This window comes from Antechinus flavipes, chromosome 2 (assembly GCF_016432865.1).
Source record: "Antechinus flavipes isolate AdamAnt ecotype Samford, QLD, Australia chromosome 2, AdamAnt_v2, whole genome shotgun sequence".
Taxonomy (NCBI): Eukaryota; Metazoa; Chordata; class Mammalia; order Dasyuromorphia; family Dasyuridae; genus Antechinus; species Antechinus flavipes.
The window spans coordinates 41,237,958-41,245,119 of NC_067399.1; positions in this window are offsets into that span (position 1 = coordinate 41,237,958).

Sequence of the window (7,162 nt, forward strand, 5' to 3'; positions counted from 1 at the left end):
AACCAAGGGTCACGGTCGGCTCTCGTCTCCAGCCGTGAGCTGCCCTTCCGGGCCGCGGGCCCGTGCCCCTCCCGGATACCCCTGAAGGCCGGGGGAGAGCCTGGAGCATCCCTCGGTCATCCCTTGCCTTGCACGCGGCCGGCGCCTCCTCCTCCGCAGTCCCTGACCCGCGTGGCTGCCGGCTCCTTTTCTCGACCTGTGTCACGGAAACGTTGTGTGCGCCCCTCCGTTTAATAGAGGAGGGGCGCCGGATTTTGTTCTGGGTCTGGATGGGGACCTGGAAGGCCACTGATTTTATTTTTTAAAAGCTGCACCGTCTTTACAGCAAGTAATGTGGATTGAGCTGCTACAGAGGCTGCCATTTTCATCATAAAGCCACTAGGAGAGGCCATTGCTACATGAATGAAATCTTCATTTGGGGGGTCGTCTTTGGTTAGGTTTTCGTGCAAAGGAGGCGGTTCCGTATTTCTGCTTTTTTGCACCCATCTAGAAGTCAAGTTAAATCCCTCTTTTAGGTAGCTCTCAGACATGAAAAGCAAACTTCTTGCAAAGGGCCCCAGGGTTATTGTCACCTAAAAGACTTGGTGAAACAGAAAATGTTCAAAACAATATTGCTTTTTCTACCCAGTCTTTAAGTATTTCTCAGTTCACTCTTAACTTTTGGTTTTGTTCTGTCACTATTCTTTTTCTCTGTATTCCCTCAAGTCCTTTTCTTTTTCCATACCTTTGGCTTCTTACCGTGTTTATTTTGTTTTAAACTAATGTTTGTCTATGATCATTTTGACAAGTCACTTTGAAATGCTCCCTCCCCCCTCCAAATCTTCCTTGATGACAAATAATAAGTATAGACAAGAAAAATCAACACATTGACCATGTCTGAAAATATGTGCCTCATTTCACACTTACTGTATTTTACCTCTTTACCAAAAGATAAACTGTCTACTTCAGTTCTCTGAAATCACTGCATCATTCAGAGTTCTGAAGTCTTACTCTCTTGGTTCTTACTTTGCCCTGTATCAATTTATTCAAGTCTTCCCCAGTTACTCTGAATTTTTCATATTTGTCATTTCTTATGGCATAACAATATTCTGTTACATCCGTATACCATAATTTGTTCAGTCATTTTACAATTGATGGGCAAGTACCTAACTTCCCAGTTCTTTGTTAATACAAAAACGATTTATGTAAATTTTTTTAAAAATAGGACTTTCCATTTGGGGGGGCAAAGAATTTGTACAGTTTATTGGCTTCTGAAGAAAACATGAGCAACAACCTCAGATTTCCTTCAATTTGCATTTCTATTTATTATTAGTTTTTGGAACATTCTTTCATTTGGTTTTTGATAGTTCGTATTTCTTCTTTTGAAAATTCCTCATCTGTCCTTTGACTACTTCTGTTGGAGAATGGCTTTTGTTCTTACAAATTTTTATTGGATATCATACTTTTGTCATTTAAATGTTTCCTTTATTATTCTTATTTTCCTCTCTCATTCTCTTCCTTTCCCTATTCCACTTTGTCCCAACCCTCTGTTCCATAGATTCCAGACTTAACTTACCTCTTGATTTGAATTTATGGAATTCATTGTCATAATATACCCCAGTAATACTTGGAGGCTGTTCAGATTAGGCTGACTCCTAGAGAAAAAATTAAAAATTCCCTGGGGGATTCTGAACTAGGGAATTTTTTTTTTCCTTGGGGGAATGAAGGAGCACTAATTTGAAGCTGTTGGATATAAGTTTGGTTCAACAAAGATCCATGAAGCAGGCTTGACTCTAGGGACTTTGTGTATCCCAATCAGACACACAGATCAATATCAAGCTTCTTTGGTGTTTCCCCCTCTTGGAAGGAGAAGGTAAATGCAAAAAATAGTTAAGCATCTTGCCTTAAGACTTATTGCTGGCTTCACTTCAGCTGAATTTAACAAATTCTTTTCAAGGAATGTATGAAACCCCTTTTTTCTTTCTTTCTTTTTTTTTTTTTTTTTTTTACAATTTTATTATTTAATTTTTCAATAATAGTTAAAAAAATTTTTTTTCAAAATATGCAAAGATAGTTTTCAACATTCCCCCTTGCAAAACCTTGTGTTTCAAATTTTTCTCCTGCCCTTCCCCTGACTCCTCCCCAGGCAGCAATTAATTCAATATATGTTAAACACGTTCAGTTCTTGCACACATATTTCCAAGTTTTTCATGCTGCACAAGAAAAATCAGATCAAAAAAGGAAAAAAATGAGAAATAAAACAAAAAGCAAGCTTATAACAACAAAAAGGGTGAAAATACTATGGTGTGATACACTTTCAGTTTCCACAAACCTCTATCTGGAAGCAGATGGCTTTCTCCATTGCCAGTCGTTTTGAATTGGCCTTAATCACTTCATTGTTAAAAAGGGTCACATCCATCAGAATCAATCATCATATAATCTTGTTGCTGTGTACAATGTTCTCCTGGTTTTACCCACTTTACTTAGCATACTGTAATCTTTTAATGTCTGAACTTTAATGACTGAACTCTCATTTCCTTTCTGTGATGACCGCCTATTTAAAATCAGGCGGAGTCAGGAATTCAGGTTAAAGGAAAAATCTTCAATCTTTATTCTTTTTGAGATGAAGGGGGATTGTGATAGCAATATGGGCAGCTGCGACAGGAAGCCAGCCAGTAGAGGTGAAGGGGGATTGCAGGTGAAGGGGGGGTCGTGATAGCAATGTGAGCAGCTGTGTCAAGAAACCAGCCAGCAGTCTCTCTTTCCGCTTCTTTTTCCACTCCCCTGCCTCTACCCACCAAAATCATCATTTCCTATAGAACACATCAGGACTTGCACAAAGAGTGGGCGGGGGCCATTCTTTCTCCAAGTATATATATTAATAGAGTATGGTCCAATTACTATTTAGCCTCATGTGCTTGAGACCTCAGTGCATCAACTCGAGCCTCAGCCCATTACACTTTTCACCCATGAAATTTTTACATGATCTCGGGTATATAGGTATATAAAATAGATATACAAATCAAACATTTCCTGGTAATAAATCATAATTTCATGACTCTGAATGAGCTAAGGTGAGATCTTTCAAGACAGTTGTGAAAATCGAGTAAGGCTTCATTTATTTCAAGGTTTGAGTAGGCCTGAAGGACTTTAAGCATTAAGTCAAGGGCATACTGAAAGTGTCTCCTCCCTCTATCCTCCTAAGGACATACTTAAGCCCCCTCCCTGTTATCCTCTTAAGGGCATACTGAAAATTTCCTCTCAGTTATCCCCTTCAGGACATACTTAAGCCCCCTTCTTGTTATTCTCCCTATTTCAACCAAATATGGGCAACTATGTATTTATTGGTCAAGTTCAATTTTTTGGGTAGTTACCATGTTTAGAATGTAAGATCCTCAGTCAATAAGGATAAGGGTCATTGGTGAGAGGGGGAATTTGCGTTAGGGATTAAAAGCGTTGACCCTGCCCGCTATGGTGCTTCCTCCCTTCGATTGTCTGCTCGATGGGTGGGATGCCAGATTCTTGCCAGAATATATAATAAACTTTGCTTTGCTTCTAGAGATCTCTCCAGTCTTTTTTTATTACATGGTTTCTGACCCACACAACCCCATGTTCAGTGATGAGATCCCATATGGGATTGGGAAGTACAGTTTAAAAAGTTGGGGATGACCTTTCACATTCTTTGGTTCTTTGATTCTGAAAGCATGGCTAATATTGATGAGTGATAATATTAGTTACAACAATTAATATCAATTAATTTCTTGCAATCCCCTAACTTGAAAAGTGCAGAAAAAGTTCATAGGTCGATCAAACTTGTGGTAGGATTTTCCTAAGCCATTTGTTTGGAGTTGCAAAGAGTGAAAATACCTGTTCATTCACTCTTAATGATTTGGTGAGCCCAAATGTAGGTAGCTCTTTAACTGGTATTCAGGGAGAGGAAGAAAAGGGTAAAATCCAAATTCACCCCTTAGTCCTTGTCAGCTTTATTCCAGATAGCTTTTCTCCAGCCTCCTAACATTTGAAAGAACTTTAAGAAACCACACAATGTTCCTATCAGTTGTCTACAGCTTTCTCTTCAGCCAGACGAACAAAGATACCGGCTTTCAGAAAGGGCTAAAAGGGATCATTAAAAGAAAAAAATCATGTTTTTGCTGGAGACCAAGTTCCCCAGGCTCCTCTGATATGACAGGAAGACAGCAAAGGGATCTCAAAAACCAGGTTCTGGGAAGCGCTAATGAGATGGAGCCGGGCCAAGCTGTGCCTCCACAAGCATCCAGAAACATGGCCACCCCAGTCTGGCCAGCTGCTGACATTAGAACGCCTTGGCATGGGATGTGGGATAGTAAACATTTTAGAAAGGGCAGTTGTGACAGAAAGGACTGAGGAGAAAGGAGAGCTAAGGCTGACCTTGTTAGCTGGAGACCAGAAGGCAAATCAGTTTTCTTGGTCTCTGAGTTTGCCACACAGCCAATGATGGAGTCAGTCACCCAGAGGACATTGGCCAGATTTGACCAAACGGTTCTGCTATACTGCCAAGATATATTTAACAATCACAGAATATTTGGTTGACTTGTATTGTCTCTTGAATTGTTTGACTCTGAAGTTTACCTTATGTTTTATCTTCCTAAAACTGTAAATTCCTTGAAGGCAAAAGTCCTACTTTAAACATGGAGGCCGTTTAGTGCCTTGGGAAAGCGCTTTCTTTGCACAGATTAAAAACATTCACTATTCAGTGAATTTCATCTTGTGGCAATATTGACAATGCTTCTGTTTGTAATATACTTTCACAACCAAAATACCACATGATGAAGGAGGGAGATAAAAGGGAAAAATGACTACCGGGACTTGGGTCAATGAGGTCCAGAACTTTGGGAAGCTAAGACAGTCTGACAGCAAAAGTCAGAGCTTTTTTTTTGGTGGGGGGGAGTATTTGTTTCCTGTTGTAATAAAGAATGAACTTTACTGGGTCTAAAGTTCACAGAGACACTTCAGCCCTGCTGGTGGTCTGCAAATATAAGTTGATTCCTGACCCCTTTTCTGTAACACTATGCAAATTATTCTCTTCTTTTTGAAGATAGGCACTTCCAAGGTTTGATTGGGAAAGCTAACAGAAATCTGTGAAAAGCAGGGCTCTTTATATTTATGTGGAGCCATTTATGATTATAAAGTGCTTTCATGTGTTTTTTAAATTTAATCCTCACAACAGTATTATGCCTCCTCCCTTTTACAGATAAGGAAACTGAGGCTCAAGGAAGTGAGGGGACTTGCTTAAGATTATACAGCTAGTGAGTAGCAAAACCAAGAATCAAATCCAATTCTCTTGTTTTCCAGATCTCCAGTGGAAGCTTTTGACATGGATGTCATCAACCACAGTTGGACACATTGTATCTTTCCCCACCTCTCCCTTTTTTTTTTTTAAATAATTATAACTTTTTATTGATAGAACCCATGCCTGGGTAATTTTTTACAACGTTATCCCTTGCACTCACTTCTGTTCCAACTTTTCCCCTCCCTCCCTCCACCCCTTTCCCCAGATTGAAGCAGTCCTATACATGTTAAATAGGACACATTGTATCTTGACCTCAACATAATGATGCTATTTGGATCCTCTTCCAGCATGAAGGGCAACAATCTGCCAATACCTGAAGCACCCCCACAGTGTGCCAAAACACCATGCTCAGCCCTTGAGATATAAGGACAAAAATAGCCTCTGCCCTCAAGCAGCTTACATTCTCTTTGGGGAGACAGTATGTTAATAGATAAATTCTAAGGGGGCAGAAAAGGCTTGGTATAGAAGATAGTTTGAATGGCACTTTTAAGGAAATAAGAGATTCTGGGAGGTAAAAAGGAGAGAGTATATTTTAACATGGGGCATAATCTAAGCAAAGACTGGGAATGACAGGGGGAGTTCCACAATGGGAAGACCAGTGTAGCTGAAGTATGAGGAGGGGAGCAATGTAACACAAAATTGGAAAGTTATATTGGAGTCAAGTTGTTAAGGCCTTTAAGAGGCCTGTGCGGGGTCCCCCAGTCCCCAAGAGGAGTTAATATTTGATCCCAAAGGAAATAATTGAAGATTAGTTATAAGCTGATGAAATAATTTTATTTAGGGAAATCATTTTAGCAGCTGTGTAGAAAATGGATTGAAACAGAACGAGACATAAGGCAAGGAGACCATTGAGAAGGCTATTGTCTTATAATTGTCAAGGAGAGAGATGATGAAAGTCTCCAAAGTAGGGGCCCCTCTCTACCTTTTCAGTAGTCGGGGCATATCCTATAACTACATTACCACTTTCAATGCTACCCTGCTTTCTCATCTATTGTTGATCAAATGAAGGTTCCCTCAGGACAATTAAAGCTTTATGACCAGCCCCCCATCTTCCTATCCAGCCATCCTGTATCCTGTGCTCTTTTTCATCTCTTGGCTGATATTAGTGCCTTTCAAAAGCTAGCTTTTTGCTCTAGGGCAGTACTCAGTGACTAATCCTCCCCTCCCTTACCTTCCCTTTTCTTCTGTTATCCTACTTCCTTCTTACTTTTCATGGTTTCATGGGAAAGAGGGAGCAGCAGAGCATGTACAGGCATGGATAAGGCAAAATTGCATTATCTTTCTTTCCAAATTACTTTCCCCCCAAAGTTCCAAGTTTCCACTAATCACCATGGTTCTAGTCTCCTAGGTACTTAATCCCTTCATTATCCTTGATTCCTCACTCAACTGAATCTGCTCTCCTCCCCGCCAAGTCACCAGTGATCTCTTAAATGCCAGATCTGGTGGCATTTCCTCAATCCTTATCCTTGATACTTCTGCTGTCTTGGATACTGACAACCAGTCTCTGGGAATGTAGTGACCCTCTCTCCTCTGGATGTCATGGCCCTGTTTTTTTCTTGGTTTTTTTTTTCCTTGCTTCTCTCCTTTATTTTTCTCCAATCCAAAGCTCTGTCCTGGGCCCTTCTCCTTCTTCACCCTCAATAGTTTCCTTATTATCTCTATATAGATGGTTTTCAAGTGGATCTATCTAGCCCCAGCCTCTCTCCTGAGTTCCCAGGATGCAGGACTGTATCTTCCTGAATGAGTCTCTCTTCTTGGGTGGCAGTGTGCCACTGACAAGACATTCCCATAGCTATTTCCCTCCTTAAGCCCATTTGGAGTTAAGGTTGCTAATGAGAAAGAAAGAGGACAGGT